Here is a 21,646-nt window from a genome sequence, read left to right as displayed (position 1 = left end):
ATATAGCTTGATGGCACCAACCCACATGTACAGACAGACGAGAGTAATCAACATAAAGTCAAGGACCTACAGCACTCAGAGGAGAGATAACATAATTAGCCAAGTTAATCGGTAAACCATGTGGAGGCAACCAAGATTTGTCTGCTACTGATTTTGGCACCGCACACAAGTGGCCCATAGAACACTGCTATAATGGACCCGTGAAAGATCGGCAGCCGTCTACAAGATTAACTGTAACTAGTCCAACTAGAGACAGCTAAACGGATAGAGTATAGGCATAGGATATAGGATAGGATAGGATAGGATAGGCATCAGGATTATCGGCATATGCCCGGTGGCTAATAATGATGACATGATTGACCCAAAGTAATCCGAATGAGGAAATACAAGAATAGAATATTGTACTCAGAATAGATACTCGAGGTGTTGTGACCAGTATAGAATATACGGCAATCCATATAGAAAATATTTAGAGATCAGATCAGGATGATAACTAGCACGATAGAAATGGCATAGAATCAGGAGATAGAATAGAAAGGAATAGGAGGGATAGAATAGATTCCATATTAGAATTAGTATATATTCGATCAAGTTCCGGAATCGACGAGCTGCAATGGGAGAGATCATCTGGATAGGACATGGGAACTGGATTATGGCCAGATGCAGGGGTGATATGGAATCCAGACCAGCGGTGAATTACAATAGACATTCATATAAGAAGAATAGAAAAACCTGCCATAGAACAATGGGATAGGCAAAATAAACATGAAAATTGCCATAGAGATAGAGGCAATACAGAGACAATCCACCTTAAGATTAGGATATGAAATATGAATGTAGAATCAGGCCCGATGAATCGAGGAGTCGTAGCACCTATAGAAATATAAATTAGAATATATTAATATATATATATATATATATATATATATATATATATATATATATATATATATATGTTTTCTGAGGTTTTCGCAGGTGTTTGTATGTAGGTCTTTATAAAATTGGAAGTGTCTTGGCGACGTTTCGACGAAGTCCCATTCGTCATCTTCAGGCTGGTGTTTTCATATATACTATATGAATGATATATATATATATGATATGTTTAGTCTGAGGTTTTGCGGGGTGTGTATGTAGGTCTTTGGTTGTTCGGGTTTTCTCCCGCGTAAAATTGGAAGTGTCTTGGCGACGTTTCGACGAAGTCCATTCGTCATCTTCAGGCTGGTGTTTTTAGCTTCTTGCTTTGAGCAGCAATGTGTGGTCTTAGCTGTTTCTTCCTTTTAACTGCAGCTTGGCTGTGTTCTGATTGGGTGAGGTGTGTTCGAAACGTTGCCAAGACACTTCCAATTTACCGGGAGAAAACCCGAACAACCAAAGACTATATACAAATACCCGCGAAAACCTCAGATATATATATATATATATAAAACAGAATAGAATATAATAGAATAGAGTAGAGTCTATAGAGTAGAGTAGAGTAGAGTATAGAGTAGAGTAGAGTAGAATAGAATAGAGTCTATAGTTAGAGTCGAGTAGAGTCTATAGCAGTGGTTCTCAACCTGTGGGTTGGGACCCCATTTGGGGTCAAACGACCATTTCACGGGGGTCGCCAAACATCGCAGTCCGTCATTTTTTTCCCCCTTTTCCTTAGCTGTGCTACTCCCTTTTATTCTATTGGCTTTTGAAAGCCAATAGAATAGACTCTCTTGAATAGAGTCTAATTCTATTGGCTTTCAAAAGCCAATAGGAATTGTCCAGGCTGTCTTGCCCTGCTGAGTGCGCCAAAAGTCCCATTCTGCAAACGGTGCTGCAAGTTGTCTGCAGTGAAGGCGAGCTGTCTGGAAGCTTCCACCCCTCCCTGCTGAGCAACTACTAAAAATGTAAGTAAAAGAGGGCCAGGGGTGGGAGGTGGGAGGCCGGCGGGCGCAGGGAGGGTTGCCGGTGCACGTGGGGCCCGGCGGGTGCCTTACCTCCCTTGCCTTACCTCCCGTGGTCGGCCTGCGCCATCTCTGCCGCTTGCCAGCTACGCTTCGGCCGGCGCAGGGGGCGGCACCACGCATGTGCGGTGCTCCCAGGCAGGGAAAGTCCTCGACTTACAACCGATTGGGTAGTCCTCGACTTACGACTGGTTGGGGTCGCGGCATTAAAAAGGTTGAGAACCACTGGTCTATAGAGTAGAGTAGAGTAGAATAGAGTAGAGTAGAGTAGAGTAGAGTAGAGTAGAGTAGAGTAGAGTAGAGTAGAATAGAATAGAATAGAATAGAATAGAATAGAACAGATTCGTTGGCATCCTTGATGGAAAAGCTACGCACTGGATAATTAGAAACGATTTTTAAAGTTTATTTCCTTGGAACTTTAATCACCTTTACAGATGGGCTGAAATTAAAAAACAACAACAACAAACAGGTCTGAATTTGTGCCAAAGCTTTTTGAAATCCAGCTTCCTCTGACATCACATCACACAATGTCCTGGGTCAAAGCCATCAAAGTGCCTGTTTATTTTATGTCCTCCTGCAGAGCTTGTGGTTGAAGGATGTGCTAATTTTCCAGACGCTGCCCTGTTGCCTTAATCTCCGTTTCTCTATTGCCGACAGTTTACAAGGAAAAAAAAAAATCAAAGGATGATCAAAACAGAAGCCGCTTGTTTGAGCTGAGAGTCAAAAGAAAATAATTCAAAATATGACGCGGGTTTGATGTTGAGACTTTGAGACTCTGGAAAGAGTGCAGAGAAGAGCAACAAAGATGATCAGGGGACTGGAGGCTAAAACATATGAGGAACGGTTGCTGGAATTGGGTATGTCTAGTTTAATGAAGAGAAGGACAAAAGGGGACATGATAGCAGTGTTCCAATATCTCAGGGGCTGCCATAAAGAAGAGGGAGTCAAGCTATTTTCCAAAGCACCTGAAGGCAGGACAAGAAGCAATGGATGGAAACTAACCAAGGAGAGAAGCAACCTAGAACTAAGGAGAAACTTCCTGACAGAACAATTAATCAGTGGAACAACCTGCCTCCAGAAGCAGTAAATGCTCCAACACTGGAAGTTTTTAAGAAGAGACTGGACAGCCATTTGTCCGAAATGGTTTAGGGTTTCCTGCCCGAGCAGGGGGTTGGACTAGATGACCTCCAAGGTCCCTTCCAACTTTACTACTATTACTAATCAAGGAGAGAAGCAACCCAGAACTAAGGATAAACTTCCTGACAGCGAGAACAATTAGCCAGTGGAATGACTTGCATCCAGAAACTGTGGGTGCTCCCATCCCTGGAGGCTTTTAAGAAGAAATGGGATAGTCACTTGTCTGAAATGGTATAGGTTCTCCTGCTTGAGCAGGGGGTTGGACTAGAAGACCTCCAAGATCCCTTCCAACTCAGTTATTCTGTTATTCTGAACAACCTGCCTCCAGAAGTTGTGGGTGCTCCCATCACTGGAGGCTTTTAAGAAGAGGTTGGAGAGCCATTTGTCCAGCATTTGGGCAGGACAAGAAGCAGGGGGTTGGAATAGATGACCTCCAAGGTCCCTTCCAACATTATTATTATTATTATCAATCATCGCACAGTCAGCCAGATGTTCAGACTGGATTTGGCATTTTGTCTACCTATCGAGTCCTTATCCAGGACCTGGGATAGGTAGATGTAGATGTTTGATGGTATTACAGGTATCGTCGCAGGATGGAAGCAGTTCCTAATAAGGCCGCCTTTTGCAATTGACTAATAGCGAATTTGTCAATGCCAATGGTGTTCAAGTGGTGCTCCAGTTGTTTTGGGATTGCACCCAAGGAGCCTATGACTATTGGTACTACCCTTGCTTGCTTTTGCCACAGTCTTTCTATTTCTATTTGTAGGTCTTTGTATTTTGTTATCTTCTCCAGTTCTTTCTCTTCTATTCTGCTATCTCCAGGCACTGCCACGTCCACTATCCAGACTTTTTTGTCTTTCTTATCGACAATTGTTAAGTCTGGGGTGTTATGTTGCAGGTGCTTGTCTGTTTGAATTCTGAAGTCCCAGAGCAGTTTAATTTTATCATTTTCTATGACTTTCTCTATTTTATGATCCCACCAGTTTTTGCTTACAGGCAAATGATATTTTTTGCAGATCTTCCAATGCACCATTGTTGCTACTTTGTCATGCCGCTGCTTGTAATCAGTCTGTGCAATCTTCTTGCAACAGCTTACCAAGTGGTCCACTGTTTCTTCAGCTTCTTTGCATAGGCGGCACTTACTGTCTGTTGCTGTCTTCTCAATTTTGACTTTGTATGCATTTGTCCTTAAGGCTTGGTCTTGTGCAGCCAGAATTAGTCCCTCGGTCTCTTTCTTCAATTTTCCTGCTCTTAGCCATTGCCAGGTTTTATTATTATCTGCTTTCCCAGCTATTTTTTTAATGTATTGGCCATGTAGTGCTTTGTCTTCCCATGCCTCTATTCTGTTCTTCATTTGGTCTTTCTTGTAGGCCAGTTTGGTCTCTCCAGTAGTTAGTAAGCCTTCCTGATATACTAATTTCAGTGCATCTTCATCATTGTTCTTCAGATATTCTTCCAAAGCCATTTTTTCTTCTTCAACCATCTGATGTACTTGTAGCATTCCACGCCCACCTATTTGCCTTGGTAGATAAAGTCTATCAATGTCACTGCGTGGATGAAGGGCATGATTCATTGTCATTATTTTTCTGGTCTGCCTATCCATTGCTTTTAGTTCTGCTTGAGTCCAGTCCACTATTCCAGCTGTGTACCTAATGACTGGGATTGCCCAGGTGTTGATTGCCTTTATGGTATTTCCTCCATTGAGTTTGGATTTTAAGATCTTCTTCACTCTCTTCATGTATTCACCTCTAATCTTTTTCTTGACTTCAGTGTGCTTGATGTTGTCAGCTTGAAGGATACCCAAGTATTTGTAGTATTCTTCCTCATCCAGACTCTTAATGTTATTTTCGTGGGGCATCTTGATTCCTTCAGTTTTCACTATTTTTCCATTACTATTATTATTATTATTATTATTATTATTATTATTATTATTATTATTATTATTATGGATCATTGCACAGTCAGCCAGATGTTCAGACTGAATTTGGCATTTTTGTCTACCCATTGAGTCCTTACCCAGGACCTGGGATAGGCAGATGTGGATGTTTGATGGTATGACAGATATCGTCGCAGGATGGAAGCAGTTCCTAGCAAGGCCGCCTTTTGCAATGGCGAATTTGTCAATGCCAATGGTGTTCAAGTGGTGCTCCAGTTGTTTTGGGATTGCACCCAAGGCGCCTATGACTATTGGTACTACCCTTGCTTGCTTTTGCCACAGTTTTTCTATTTCTATTTGTAGGTCTTTGTATTTTGTTATCTTCTCCAGTTCTTTCTCGTCTATTCTGCTATCTCCAGGCACTGCCACGTCCACTCTCCAGACTTTTTTGTCTTTCTTATCGACAATTGTTAAGTCCGGAGTATTATGTTGCAGGTGCTTGTCTGTTTGAATCCTGAAGTCCCAGAGCAGTTTAATTTTATCATTTTCTATGACTTTCTCTATTTTATGATCTCACCAGTTTTTGCTTACAGGCAAATGATATTTTTTGCAGATCTTCCAATGCACCATTGTTGCTACTTTGTCATGCCGCTGCTTGTAGTCAGTCTGTGCAATCTTCTTGCAACAGCTTACCAAGTGGTCCACTGTTTCTTCAGCTTCCTTGCATAGGCGGCACTTACTGTCTGTTGTTGTCTTCTCAATTTTGACTTTATATGCATTTGTCCTTAAGGCTTGGTCTTGTGCAGCCAGAATTAGTCCCTCAGTCTCTTTCTTCAATTTTCCTGCTCTCAGCAATTGCCAGGTCTTGTTATTATCTGCTTTCCCAGCTGTTTTTTTCACGTTTTGGCCATGTAGTGCTTTGTCTTCCCGTGCCTTTATTCTGTTCTTCATTTGGTCTTTCTTGTAGGCCAGTTTGGTCCCTCCAGTAGTCAGTAAGCCTTCCTGATATACTAATTTCAGCGCATCTTCATCATTGTTCCGCAGGCAGAGATCTGAAACATATTTTCAGCCTGTCTGCACTTGGAAATACAATGTGCGTTACAATCTCATCGTCCCCAAGCCTTTTCCAGATCTAGCCACGAATGTGGGTGCAACTTTTTTTTTTTTTTAATAATCTTTGGTGTCCTCTACATTTCCGGTTTAGCGGTGGGTGTTTCAAAACAAATGAAGAGTCCAAGAATGCCCTTTTGAAAACAAAAATCTAAATAAGTCATGGGATCTTTGCCTTAACCTTGAAACAAAGGATATCTGAAATTATGTGACGCAAGGGACATGCGACAGTCAAGGCTTCTCCCAAACCACCAGACAAGTACGAGGGGCAGAAAATTATTTTACCAGCCACATAAAATTGGGATAAACACTTCACCACGACATGTCTGACAATCACAAAGAAAAATCTCTTAAACTCTCCCCGAGGAAGGAATTATTTTAAACAAACGTGCGGTCCTTTTTACCTTGTGTTACTGTTTGTGTTGTAGGGTTATTCTTATCCTGTTTCAAGGCTAACCTTGCTTAAAGCACCAGATCTCTTGAAGTGGTTATTATTTATTCACATCCTGCCTGCATTATTTTTTATAAATAACTTGACAGATTTTTTTATATATATTTGTTTTCTGAGGTTTTCGCGGGTGTTTGTATGTAGGTCTTTGGTTATTTGGGTTTTGTCCCGCGTAAAATTGGAAGTGTCTTGGCGACGTTTCGACGAAGTCCCATTCGTCATCTTCAGGCTGATGTTTTCAGCTTCGTGCTTCGAGGAGCAAGCATCCACACAGAGAACCTGTTGTTCCCCTATTTGAATCCCACCACGGGTCGTAAGTCACTGTTTTCAATTCTGTTGTAACTTCAAACAGTCACTAAACAAACGGTCACTAAGTCCAGGACTACCTTTAGACTAGAGCAGCGGTTCTCAACCTGTGGGTCGCGACCCCATTTGGGGTCGAACGACCATTTCACGGGGGTCGCCAAACAATGCGATTCGCCATTTTTTTGTCAGCTGGCGCAGGGGCCGCCGCCACGCATGCGTGCCGCGCAGGGGCGGCGCATGGGGCCGGCGCCGCGCTTGTGTGCCACGCAGGGGGCGGCGCCGCGCATTCGTGCCACGCAGGGGGCGGCGCTGCGCATTCGTGCCACGCAGGGGGCGGTGCCGCGCATGCGTGCCACGCAGGGGGCGCCGCCACGCATGCGTGCCATGCAGGGGGCGGTGCCGCGCATGCGCGCCACCTGCTTATGACCAGGGTCGCCGTATAAAAAGGTTCAGAACCACTGGACTAGAGCATCCGGATGTTTGATGGTGTCCCACTTGGTTTAAGGACCACTGGTCACAACTGAGACACATTGCTGGAGATAGCACATTGTACTGATAGTCCTCAACTTACGACTACAATTGATCCCGTCATTTCTGTTGCTAAGCGAGACAGTTATTGAGGGGTTTTTTTGCCCCATTTGACGACCTTTGTTAAGTTAGTGGTCGTTAAGTGAATCCGGAATCCTCATGGATCAGGAGGTCGCAAAAAGGGGACACGTAACCCCGGGACACTGCGACCGTCTGCGATCAGCTGCCAAGCATCTGAATTTTGATCACGTGACCGTGGGGATGACACGTAAGTTGACACATGGCCATAAGTCACATTTTTTAGCTTTGAACGGTTATAAACTGTTGTAAATTGAGGATTTGCAATTAATTCCATCTCTTTGAAGGAAATTCACCGATTCGCATTTGTTACGGACTATCCACTGCCTGGTTCAAGGGCTGGAACATGAAATTCTGGAAGAAGGTCTCCATTGCATTTCCCACACTGTCACACCACCTGCAGAGTTTGTGGTTGCTTGACTTACAACTTACACAACCCTGGAAATCTGTTTGAAACAGAAACAGTAAGAGTTTTCTCTAAAAGATTTCCATGTAGAGGAGTCCTTGGCTGACAGGCATTGGCGTTGGAAGTTATAAGAGCATGGAAAAAAATTTACGACTGTTGTTCTCACTTACAACTAATAATAATAATAGAAGCACCACTTGAACACCATTGGCATTGACAAATTCATTAGTCATTTGCAAAAGGCGGCCTTACAGGCTTCCATCCTGCGACGATCTGTAATACCATCAAACATCCACAGCCTCCCAGGTCTGGGTGACTCTAGGTAGACAAAATGCCAAATCCAGTCTGAACATCTGGCACTGTGCGATGATCATCATCATCATCATCATCAATAATAATAATAATAATAAAACAACTGGAGCACCACTTGAACACCATCATCAGCCTCGCCATTGTCAATTGCAAAAGGCCTTACTAGGAATCCATCCTGATATCTACAATACCATAAAACATCCACAATCCCAGGTCCACTCGATAGGTAGACAAAATGCCAAATCCAGTCTGAACATCTGGTGACTGTGTGAGTCCATAATAATAATAATAATAATAAAATTGGAAGAGACTGGAGGTCATCTAGTTTCAGGGAAGAAACCCTATAATTTCAGACTACAACAGCAGCGAAAAAAGTTACGTACAACTTTCAAACGTGGTCAAAAGTCAGATGCTTCGCAACTGACACGGTTGCAGTGTCCCGGGGTCACGTGATCTGCTTTTGCGAACGTCTGACAAGCAAAGTCCATGAGGAATCCGGATTGACTTAACGACCATGTGAGTAACTGAACAACTGGAGTGATTCACTTAACGGCGGTGGCCAGACAGGTCGTAAAATGGGGCAAAACTCACTTAACAAACGTTTCGCTTAGCGACATCAATTTTTGGGCTCAATAGTGGTGGCGAGGCGAGGACCTACAAAGGTAGCAAATTTTCGTTATCAGTCATGACAATCATTAGTCAAGGCATCCATTTCAGAACTTTTCTGCGGTGGTCATGGGGAGAAGTGGGGGCAGCTGTCAGAATTTTTGAATCTGGGTTGTAAGTACCCCTCAGGTAGGTCCATCGTAACTTTTTTATTATTATTATTAAAAGTTTTACAAGTTTAATACAATATAACCCAAACCCCTCCCACCCTTTCCCCCCTCCTCCACTTCCCAGAGCTGATTACAGGGTAACAAATAAACAATCATAATCTAACTAACATTACCCAACTATACTATCAATCAATCTATAACATACTTTAACTCCTTTTCAAAACAAACGTCTACTAATTGAAAACAAAAATTATAATTAAACCATAATACTAAAAATAACATAAATTCAACCACATTAATCTATTAATAATAATCTAAAATCTACTCATAAGCAAAATAATACTTTTCAATCTCATATTTCTTTTGAACATAATCAATCTGTCTTCCCCAAACCAAAATATATTTTTCTTGTGAGTGGTCCTTCAAATAGGCGGAGATTTTCGCCATTTCTGCTAAATTAGACACCTTGAGCATCCATTCTTCCATAGTAGGCAAAGAATTTTTCTTCCAGTATTGCCCCACCAATAATCTTGCAGCTGTTATAAGATGCAGCATCAAATTAATTTCTTTAACATCAAAATCAACCATAATACCCAACAAAAATAATTGCGGAGTAAACTTTATCTTAGGTCCATCCTAACTTTGAATGGTCACTAAGCAACCAGTCGCAAGTTGAGGACTCTCTTTACGGATCCTACCTAGGAAAGATCTTTCTTTCTAAACAAAATCCAGGTCGCTCCAATTTCTACAGATTCACTTATCAACTGTGTTCCTAACTTAACCGCTGCAGGGATTCATTTAATAACCGTGACATGATAGCAGCCCTCCAGTATCTCAGGGGCTGCCCCAAAGAAGAGGGAGTCAAGCTATTCTCCAAAGCGCTTGAAGGCAGGACAAGAAGCAACGGATGGAAACTCATCAAGGAGAGAAGCAACCTGGAACTAAGGAGAAACTTCCTGACAGTGAGGACAATTAACCAGTGGAACAGCTGGCCTCCAGAAGTTGTGGGTGCTCCCGTCACTGGAGGTTTTGAAGAAGAGGCTGGACAGTCACTTGTCTGAGATGGCATAGCCTAGTTCTCCTGCTTGAGCAGGGGGCTGGACTAGAAGACCTCTAAGGTTCCTTCCAGCTCTATTCTATTCTGAGGTCTGGGGTCAGTAAGAGGGCACCACTGGTCATCCAGTTTCCAAGAAAGAGACCTATGAGTAATATGGTCTCCTCCTCAAGCTTCCCTTAGGCTTAACCAGACACTTCCTGCTGATGGTCACTAGAACCTTCCGACGATCATTGATTTTGTTATTTCTGCCGCTTCCGTCCAATTCAGAAATCAAATATTAGAAACCAAAAAGGCAGCTATCTTTAGATCCTGACTTTTGCAAGCAACAGGGTCCTGGCTGTGTTTTTTGGCCTGGTTGAAATGAGGGCACGTTGAGGGCAAACAATGGGCAACTGGCAACTGGCAACCAGGTAAAAGGTAAAAGAGAAAGAAAAGGTCTGGCATCGTTGTGACTGGTGCTGGGAAAATTAAAAATGGGAGTTAGTTTAAAAAAAAACTAGAATAGAATAGAATAGAATAGAATAGAATAGAATAGAATAGAATAGAATAGAATAGAATTACAGGATGGAATAAAATAGAGAATAGAATAGAATAGGAATAGAATAGAATTACAGAATAGATGAATAGAATAGAATAGAATAGAATAGAATAGAATAGAATAGAATAGAATAGAATAGAATAGAATAAAGCTGGAAGGGACCTTGGAGGTCTTCTAGTCCAGCCCCTCGCTCAAGCAGAAGAACCTATACCTTCTCAGACAAGTGACTGTCCGCATTCTTCTTAAAAACCTCCAGTGATGGCGCGCTAACGATATCTGGTGGCAAGCTGTTCCACAGGTTCATTGACCTCACTGTTAGGAAGTTTCTCCTTAATTCCAGGTTGCTTCTCCCTTTGGTCAGTTCCCATCCGTTGCTTCTTGTCCGGCCTTCTGGTGCTTTGGAAAATAATTTGATCTGCTCTTCTTTGTGGCAGCCTCTCAAATACTGTCAAATAACTGAAAAATTTCCAAATTCCACAACCCAATTCCAGCCCTCTCAAGTGGGGAAGATGGGATGGCAGCTGATGGAGAAACCACATGTAGATCTCGAATGTATGACCCCAACTGAGCCTGTAAGCGAGACGGTTGTTGAGTGAGTTTTGCCCCATTTTACGACCTTCCTTGCCACAGTTATTAAGGGAATCCCTCCCGTTCTTAAGTTAGTAACTTGGTCGTTAAGCGAATCTGGCTTCCTCATTGACTTTGTTTGTCAGAAGGTCGCCAAAGGGGGATCACTGCGACCATCATAAGTACGAGTCAGTTGCCAAGCGTCTGAGTGTAAATCACGTGACCATGGGGATGTTGCAATGGTCATAAGTGTGAAAAATGGTCATAAGTCACTTTTTTCAGTTGGGGGTAGAGGCACGAATGGTCAAAAGAGTCAAGATGGCGGCTGCAACGGCATCGTCCAATTTTTACCTCAGGTTTTGATCGGACTGTTGCAGCCGCCATCTTGTCTCTTTCCACTGTCCCTTGCAGACAAGCGGCAAAATAGTGGAATTATATCAATTAAAAGGACAACTGACCATTGGGGCAACTGGTTGTTAATCTGGGAAAGGACTTTGTTATACCTCAGGTCAGGGGTCTTCAATCTTGGCCCTTTTATGACTTGTGGACTTCAGCTCCCAGAATTCCTCAGCCAGGCATGCCTGGCTGAGGAATTCTGGGAGTTGAAGTCCACAAGTCATAAAAGGGCCACGTTTGAAGACCCTTGGTCTAGATTAGGGGTAGGCAACCTTGGCTCTTCTATGACTCGTGGACTTCAACTCCCAGAATTCCTGAGCCAGCATGGGGGAACTATGGCCCCTTCATGACTCGTGGACTTCAACTCCCAGAATTCCTGAGCCAGCCACGCTGAGGGGAAAGGGAGAGTTTCCAAGTTGAGCCATGTTGGCTCAGGAATTCTGGTAGTTGAAGTCCACAAGTCACAAAGGGGCCATAGTTCCCCCATCCTGGCTGAGGAATTCTGGGAGTTGAAGTCCACAAGTCATAAAAGAGCCAAGGTTGCCTACCCCTGATCTAGATCAACAGTGGGAAAAGAAAGCAAAGGTAGCATCAATTGACATAGGCGCTCTTGGTGCAATTCCAGAACGTCTGGGGCGTCCCTTGAACACTATCAGCGTTGGAAAAAAATCAGCGGGACTTGGGGCCAGTCCCTCTCTCTTTCAGCCCAACCCACCTGGCAGGGTTGTCGTTTGCAGGATAAAAAGAGAGAAGGAGGAAGGACTATTGGATCTGTTTGTCGCCTTGAGTTACTTATAAAGTAATAAAGTAATAAAGGCGGGATAAAGATCTAGGGAGTAAGTAATAAAGAGAGGAGTAACTGCCGGAGAGAGAGGCTTCAATGAGTTTTGCAGGGAGTTATTTACTGCCCTGGACGTGAACAGATGCAGTCCCTGAATCAAATCATCTACGTAATAGGAAGCAGAAGATGGAGAAATACCATCTAGGTGCCTGGGAGATTCTCCAGGCACAGAGGATGGAACAGACCAGATTGATAAAGGAGAATATTTGTAGCTCAGGGTGGAAATGAGAGGCTCCTTGGTGTTCTCTGAGTTGGGTGGTTTTCTTCAGATGTTTCATGACCTAAGCCACGTAACATCATCAGGGCTGGAAGAGAGGGGGGTTGGAGGAGAAGAAGAAAGGGAGGAGGAGGACTGTAGAGTCTTTGGTGTTCTCTGAGCTACTTGTTTTCTTGGAGACATTTCACGAGCCAGCTATGTTCCATCATCAGTGCTAGAAGGGAGGGAGGGTTGTGGAGAGGAGGAGGACGAGGAGGAAGAGTGAGGGATGGAGGAGGAGAAGGAGGAGGAGGGGGGGGAGGAGGAGAAAGAAGACTGTGGGGTCCTTGGTGCTCTCTGAGCTAAGTTGTTTTCTTGGAGACTTTTCATGACCCAATTAGGTTCCATCATCAGTGCTAGGAGAAGAAAGGGAGGAGGAGGAGGAGGACTGTAGAGTCCTTGGTGTTCTCTGAGCTAGGTTGTGTTCTTGGAGACGTTTCATGATCCAGCTATGTTCCGTCATCAGTGGTAGAAGGGAGGGGGGGTTGTGGAGAGGAGGAGGAGGAGGAAAAGGAGGAGGAGGAAGAGGGATGGAGGAGGAGGAGGAGGAGGAGGAGGAGGAGGAGGAGGAGGAGGAGGAGGACTGTAGAGTCTTTGGTGTTCTCTGAGCTAAGTTGTGTTCTTGGAGACGTTTCATGACCCAGCTAGGTTCCATCATCAATGCTAGAAGAAGAAGAAAAGGAGGAGGAGGAGGAGGAGGAGGAGGGATGGAGGAGGAGGAGGAGGAGGAGGAGGGATGGAGGAGGAGGAGGAGGAGGAGGACTGTAGAGTCCTTGGTGTTCTCTGAGCTAGGTTGTGTTCTTGGAGACGTTTCATGATCCAGCTATGTTCCGTCATCAGTGGTAGAAGGGAGGGGGGGTTGTGGAGAGGAGGAGGAGGAGGAAAAGGAGGAGGAGGAAGAGGGATGGAGGAGGAGGAGGAGGAGGAGGAGGAGGAGGAGGAGGAGGAGGAGGAGGACTGTAGAGGGTGTTCTCTGAGCTAAGTTGTGTTCTTGGAGACGTTTCATGACCCAGCTAGGTTCCATCATCAATGCTAGATGGAGGAGGAGGAGGAGGAGGAGGGAAGGAGGAGGAGGAGGGAGGAGGAGGAGGAGGAGGAGGGATGGAGGAGGAGGAGGAGGAGGGATGGAGGAGGAGGAGGAGGAGGAGGACTGTAGAGTCCTTGGTGTTCTCTGAGCTAGGTTGTTTTCTTGGAGACGTTTCATGACCCAGCTAGGTTCCATCATCAGTGCTGGAAGGGACTGGGGTATGTAGAGAGGAGGAGGAGGAGGAGGAGGAGGAGGAGGAGGAGGAGGAGGAGGAGGAGAGCACCCAGGATCCCTCAGACCAGGATTGATAGGTGTTAAATAACTGGGTTACTCTTAGACAAAGAAAGGGAAGGGGGTGTCAAGAAGACTGAAGCTGGAAGGCAAACAGTCAGAATATTAGAAGAAACAACAGATTTAGAAAGTTCAGCCAACGTGAAGGAGCCTCTGAGGACCTCTTGTAAAGCAAAATGGGAAAAAGGGCCTCCAGTGAAGGAAAGATTAAAGAGTCCCTCAGAGGGAAGAGGAGAGATTAAAATCTTCGTTAACGTGCATGACTAATTGCGGAATTTCAACATGAAGCAAAGAAAGGGATCTCAGTCAAGGACGTCAGCAGACACAAACACGCCAGAAGGAAGATCCTCTTAGGAAGATCAGAGAAATCAGAATAAAAGGTGGCTGGGGTGGGAATATTCAGTACAGGCAGTCCTCGATTTACGACAGTTTGTTTAAGGACTGTTCAAAGTTACGACGGCACTGAAAAAAAGGACTTATAACCGTTTCAGGTGACCAAAATTCAAACCCTTGGCAACTGACTCACATTTATGACGGTTGCAGCCTCCTCGGGTCACGTGATTCCCTTTTGCGACCTTCTGACAAGAAAGTCAATGGGGAAGCCAGATTCACTTAGCAACCATGTCACTAACAACTGCAACGATTCGCTTAGCCACTGTGGCAAGAAATGTCATAAAATGGGGCACAACTCACTTAACAACGGTCTCACTTAGGAACAGGGATTTTGGGCTCCAAATTCTGTAAGTCAAGGATTGCCTGTACAGTAATTATGGAAGGGAGGTAATAGAAACAAATGCAGTTAAAAGCCAATGAAAACACCCGATAGAAATCCTTTACTCTTAGGAATATAGAATAACAAGCATTGAGAGAGAGAATATATATATATATATATATATATATATATATATATATATGTAGGTCTTTGGTTGTTCGGGTTTTCTCCCGCGTAAAATTGGAAGTGTCTTGGCGACGTTTCGACGAAGTCCCATTCGTCATCTTCAGGCTGGTGTTTTCAGCTTCGTGCTTTGAGCAGCAATGAAGCTGAAAACACCAGCCTGAAGATGACGAATGGACTTCGTCGAAACGTTGCCAAGACACTTCCAATTTTACGCGGGAGAAAACCCGAACAACCAAAGACCTACATACAAATACCCGCGAAAACCTCAGAAAACAAATATATATATATGTATGTATGTATGTATGTATGTATGTATGTATGTATGTATATGTCACAAGGATGAACAAAACACGAGCACCAGGAAGAATTCAAAACTAGAAAAAATTTAATAAATACCGAGCTTTCGTCGGAAAACTACTGACGTCGTCAGGGTTCAATGCTAGTCAATATGAGAATGTTTCTCACATTGACTAGCATTGAACCCTGACAATGTCAGTAGTTTTCCGACGAAAGCTCGGTATTTATTAATTTTTTTCTAGTTTTGAATTCTTCCTGGTGCTCGTGTTTTGTTCATCCTTGTGATATGGATATACCCAGGAATCGTGTTTTTACTGATATTATTGATAATATGTATATGTATGTGTAGAGCGATATACACAGAGATAGAGATAGAGATAGAGATACACACACACAGTAGAATAGAATAGAATAGAATAGAATAGAATAGAATAGAATAGAATAGAATAGAAGAGAATAGAAGAGAAGCTGGAAGGGACCTTGGAGGTCTTCTAGTCCAGCCCCCTGCTCAAATAGGAGAACCTATAACATCTCAGACAAGTGACTGCATATAGACTCTTCTTAAAAAAGCTGTTCCACTGTCTGTCTCTCCTTAAAAACTTCCAGTGCTGGAGCATTCAATGCTTCTGGAGGCAGGTGGTTCCACTGGTTAGCTGTTCTAACTGTCAGGAAGTTTCTCCTTAATTCCAGGTTGCTTCTCTCCTTGATGAGTTTCCATCCCTTGTTTCTCATCCTTCCCTTTGGTCCTTTGGAGAATAACGTGACCCCATCTTCTTTGTGACAGCCCCTCAGATACTGGAACACAGCTATCATGTCTTCCCTATTTCTTCTTTTCTTTAGACTGGTCAAACCCAAGTCCCGCAGCTGATAGAGATAGATAGATAGATAGATAGATAGATAGATAGATAGATAGGTAGGTAGGTAGGTAGGTAGGTAGGTAGGTAGGTAGGTAGGTAGGTAGATAGATAGATAAGGTGATAGATGAGAGAGGATAGATAAGATAGATAGATAGATAGATAGATAGATAGATAGATAGATAGATAGATGAGAGAGGATAGATAGATAGATAGATAGATAGATAGATAGGTGATAGATAGATAGATAGATAGATAGATAGATAGATAGATAGATAGATAGGTGATAGATGAGAGAGGATAGATAGATAGATAGATAGATAGATAGATAGATAGATAGATAGATAGATAGATAGGTAGGTAGGTAGGTAGGTAGGTAGGTAGGTAGGTAGATAGATAGATAGATAGATAGATAGAAAGACAGACAGAAAGATGGAGATAGAGATAGCGATAGAGATATAGAGATAGAGAGATATATTCAGGAACTCATGCCAAGAGAAAGTGAAAAAGGGCAGCCATAAACCAATGGTCAAACACAAAAACACCCACACAGACAATTATCCTTCAACTGTTTAAATTGCAGCGAAAAGGCCATTAAAGCTGACCGCAATATGTCAACACATACGGAAAAGACCTGATGGTTCAGAGTCTGGAGCAGCGCCCTGGGCATTCCCACAGGGAAGCAGGGAGACCAAGTGAGTGTGCAAATGATCACATCGTTGCATCAATTCCTCACCAGCTCAAGAAGAGCTCCTAAAGAAGCCAAGAGCTATACAGGTAGCCCTCAACTTACGACCATAGCTGAGCCCAAAATTGCTGTTGCTAAGAGAGACAGTTGTTAAGTGAATATTTGTGGTGGTGGCTTAATTGGGCCCCAAGAAACATTAGCTTTGATCATTTTTTTACACATTTTCCCACAACTTCTCTCTCTCTTCCATTTTTTCTTACTTTCTCTTCTAACTTTACTTCTTTCCTCTCTGCCTCTTTCTCTCCCTTCTTTTCTCATCTAACATTAGTTTTCTTTCTTTTTTGCCTAACATCACCTCTAATTTTTCTATCATTTCTCTCTCTCTTTCTCTCCAGCTATCAAAATTTTCTTTTTCGTTTTTCTAACTTCCCTCTAATCTTTCTCATCTCTCTTTTCTATTTATCTATTGTTCCTTCCTTCCTTCCTTCCTTCCTTCCTTCCTTCCTTCCTTCCTTTTTCTTTCTTTCTTCCTTCCTTCCTTTCTTCTTTCCTTCTGTCCTTCCTTCCTTCTTTTTCTTTCTTTCTTTTTCTTTCTCTCTCCCCCTCTCCCTCTCTCTCCTTCCTTTCTTCTCTTTTTCTTTCCTTCTTTCTTTCTCTCTCTCTCCCTTTTCCTCGCTCTCCTTCCTTCCTTCCTTTCGCACTCTCTCTCTCCCTCTCCTTCCTCCCTTCCTTCCTTTCTTTTTCTTTCTTTCTTTCTTTCTTTCTTTCTTTCTTTCTTTCTTTCTTTCTTTCTTCCTTCCTTCCTTTCTTCTTTCCTTCTGTCCTTCCTTCTTTTTCTTTCTTTCTTTTTCTTTCTCTCTCTTTCTCCCTCTCTCCCTCTCCTTCCTTTCTTCTCTTTCTTTCCTTCTTTCTTTCTCTCTCCCTGTTTTCCTCACTCTCCTTCCTTCCTTCCTTTCGCTCTCTCTCTCTCTCCTTCCTTCCTTCCTTCCTTCCTTCCTTCCTTCCTTCCTTCCTTCCTTCCTTCCTTCCTTCCCCCACTCTCCACCCATCCCCTGAAATGCCAGCTTCCCCACCCAGAGGTGAGCCTTCAATAGTGACATTCATTGGATCCAGAAGCCTGGAGCCTCCCGTGAATAGAGACCAGATTGGGTTGCCTTGTCCATAAAATGCCCAGCCAAGTCACTAATTAAGAACCAACAATTGAGAAGGAACCGGATCCGCTCCGTAGGGAGGGTCATTCTGCTCGCTTGATTGGTAGGCAATCTGTTCACACTGAGCCTCTCTCCCTGTCTTTCACATTTCTTCGGCTCCCGCAGAGGTGACCTCACGGGTGTCCTGTCTGTTTCCATGCACAGTTTAAAGCAATGTTGCTCAACCTCAGAAACTGGAAGATGTGTGGACTTCAACTCCCAGAATTCCCCAGCCAGCAAAGGTGGGAGTTGAAGCCCACACATCTTAAAGAAGCCAAGGCTGATCAATGCTCATTAAAGTGTTACAGGCCAGAGCCGTACCTCCCAATTGAGAGATGTGTGGACTTCAATTCCTAGAAGTCCTAGCAACGGTCGTGATGGCCGGGGAATTCTGGGAGTTGAAGTCCAGATATATTCAAGTTGATAAACTTGAGAATCACTGCTTTAATCCGTGATTTCGGCCACTGAATGGCCTGCATAGCAAGCCTTTAACAGAATAAGAGTTGGAAGTGACCTTGGAGATCATCTAGTCCAACCCCCTGCTCAAGCAGGAGACCCTATAGCATTTCAACTGACCAGTCTCTTCTTAAAAACCTCCAGTGATGGAGCACCCACAACTTCCGGTGGCAAGCTGTTCCATTGGTTAATTGTTCTAACTATCAGCAAATTTCTCCTTAGTTCCAGGTTGCTTCTCTCCTTGATCCGTTTCCATCCGTTGCTTCTTCTCCTGCCTTCAGGTGCTTTGGAGAATAGCTTGACTTCCTCTTCTTTGGGACAAACCCTGAGATATTGGAACACTGCTATCATGTCACCCCTGGTCCTTCCTTTATATGAGCCAGAAGAAGTTACTTTCATAGGAGGGTCATCATGATTTGGAAGGGATCCTTGAGGCCATCTAGACCAACTCCTGCTCAGTGCAGGAATACAAATTACAGGTAGTCCTGAAGACCACAGTTTAGCCCAAAATTTCCATTGCAAGCGAGACCATTGTTAAATGTTAAGTGAATCACTGCAGTTGTTAAGCTAGTAACACGGTTGCTAAGTGAATCTGGCTTCCCCCATTGACTTTGCACGTCAAAAGCTTGCAAGAAGGGGATCGTACGAACCCTGGTACACGTCATAAATATGAATCCGTTGCCAAGCCTCTGACTCTTGATCACATGACCTTGGGGACTGCTGCCACAGTTGTAAGTCTGAAAAACAGTCATAAAGTCACTTTTTGCAGTGCCGTTGTGACTTCAAACGGTCACTAAGTGAACGTTGTAAATTGAGGACTACCTATACAGGCGACAGTCCCCCCCCCACATTTTACCTGCTCTGATTTTAATCAAGTGGGCCAGCCATCTCTTTGCGTATGCCCAAAATGGCAGATATAATTCTGCATACCCATGTGGCGCATACACACACACACACACACACACACATACACACACACCATTTTAAAAATGAGTTTATCCTGGAACAAAAACTTTGCATCGTCCAGAGAACTGCCTGTTGCTATTTTTAATTGTGAAGCTACGCTAATTGGGACGAAAAATAAAGACTCGGCCTCCCCGGTTTTTCGTCTGCTATTAGCAGGAATTTATTTATCTTTGTGGAAATGTTCCTCATTTGAAATAATAGAAGCTGAAGATCAAATTACCACCTCTGTTAGAAGCAGGCATGCACAGCAAACAGTATTTAATTCAGGGAGGCCCAGATTAAACTCTGCAGTGGGTGAAATGATAGATTTACGGATGTAACTGCGAATAAAAGGGCATGCTTATTTAATTTTTTTTTTTTAATACTTGGCTGGTTTCGGTACGTTACATAATGGCAAAAGAAATGTTAAAGATCAAAAGGGTGATTTATAAATGATGTTTAAAAAATCAATTCGTACTTTCTTCAATAAGAAGAGTTTTATTTCTTCGATAAGGACACCTGCGCTCAGATTCTGACAAGGTGCAAAATTTGTTCACTTACCCCTTAGTTAAGGTTATTTATTTTACTGGGAGAATACAGGTAGTCCTCGCCTTTACGACCACAACTGAGCCTAAAATTTCTGTTGCTAAGCGAGACGGTTGTTGAGTGAGTTTTGCCCCACTTTACGACCTTCCTTGCCACAGTTGTTAAGGGAATCCCTCCCGTTCTTAAGTTAGTAACCCGGTCGTTAAGCGAATCTGGCTTCCTCATTGACTTTGCTTGTCAGAAGGTCGCCAAAGGGGGATCACTGTGACCGTCATAAGTACGAGTCAGTTGCCAAGCGTCTGAATGTAAATCACGTGACCATGGGGATGTGGCAATGGTCGTAAGTGTGAAAAAGAGTCATAAGTCACTTTTTTTCAGTTGCCGTTGGAAACTTTGAATAGTCACTAAAAGTACTGTTGTTTACAGTCACTAAAAGTACTGTTGTTTGTTGTGTTGTCTTATTTTTAGGTGTCTTTGGTTTTTAAAAATGTACTGTTGGGATGGAGGAAAAAAAGCGGCTGTTGGTCATTTAAACCAAGCTGTTATTAACCAGAAGAAATTTAATGGAGTAGAGGCACGAGTGGTCAAAAGAGTCAAGATGGCGGATGCAATGGCGTCATCCAATTTTTACCTCAGGTGTTGATCGGACTGTTGCAGCCGCCATCTTGTCTCTTTCCACTGTCCCTTGCAGACAAGCGGCAAAGTAGAGGAATTAAATCAATTAAAAAAACAACTGACCATTGGGACAACTGGTTGTTAATCTAGGAAAGGACTTTGTTATACCTCAGATCAGGGGTCTTCAAACTTGGCCCTTTGATGACTTGTGGACTTCAACTCCCAGAATTCCTCAACCAGACACGTTGGCTGAGGAATTCTGGGAGTTGAAGTCCACAAGTCATGAAGGGGCCTTAGTTCCCTCATGCTGGCTGAGGAATTCTGGGAGTTGAAGTCCACATCTCTTAAAATGGCCGAGGTTGAGAAACACCAGTTTAGCTCTTTCTGAGTTAGCATTATTTCCCCCTCACATTAGGTCAGGGGTCTTCAAACTTGGCCCTTTGATGACTTGTGGACTTCGACTCCCAGAATTCCTCAGCCAGTCAGGCACGCTGACTGGCTGAGTTTTGCCCCATTTTACGGACCTTTCTAGCCACGGTTGTTAAGTGAATCACTGCAGTTGTTAAGTTAGTACACATGGTTGTTAAGTGAATCTGGCCTCTCCATTGACTCTGATTGTCAGAAGGTTGCAAAAAGGGATCCAGCCCTGTAGTTTGGCACAGGAATTAAAATATATTTACAGGCAGACCTCGAATTACAACTTTCATTTAGTGACCGTCCCAAGTTACAACGGCACTGAAAAAAACGACTTAGGACTGTTTTTCACACTTATGACCGCGGTAGCATCCCCGTGGTCACGTGATTTAAAATCTGGAGGCTTGCTAAGCAGTTCACATTCGGGATCTTGGGATCATGCGATCCGCCTTTGCGAACGTCTGACGAGCAAAGCGAAGGGGGAGCCGGATTCACTTAACAACCCTGTTGCTAACTTACCATCTGCAGTGATCCGCTTAATGACTGCGGCAAAAAAGAAAAAGATGGGGCAAAACACGCTTAAGAAATGTCTCACTTAATGACAGCAATTTTGGACTCGCTTGTGGTCATAAGTTGGAGACGGCCTTAGGAAAGGCAGAAGGTGGAGGATGAGGGGCAAAAGTTCTTTCTTTCTTTCTTTCTTTCTTTCTTTCTTTCTTTCTTTCTTTCTTTCTTTCTTTCTTTCTTTCTTTCTTTCTTTCTTTCTTTCTTTCTTTCTTTCTTTCTTTCTTTCTGAGCATGGAAAATAAATCATAATAAAGCTCCCAATTTCTCTGTAACAGCCTGAGCAGATGAACAC

The sequence above is a fragment of the Crotalus tigris genome, unplaced genomic scaffold, assembly GCF_016545835.1.
Source record: "Crotalus tigris isolate CLP2741 ecotype Arizona unplaced genomic scaffold, ASM1654583v1 scf7180000021657.272288, whole genome shotgun sequence".
Classification (NCBI taxonomy): domain Eukaryota; kingdom Metazoa; phylum Chordata; class Lepidosauria; order Squamata; family Viperidae; genus Crotalus; species Crotalus tigris.
The sequence above is the reverse complement of the archived record's forward strand: the minus strand, read 5'-3'. Positions refer to the sequence as shown.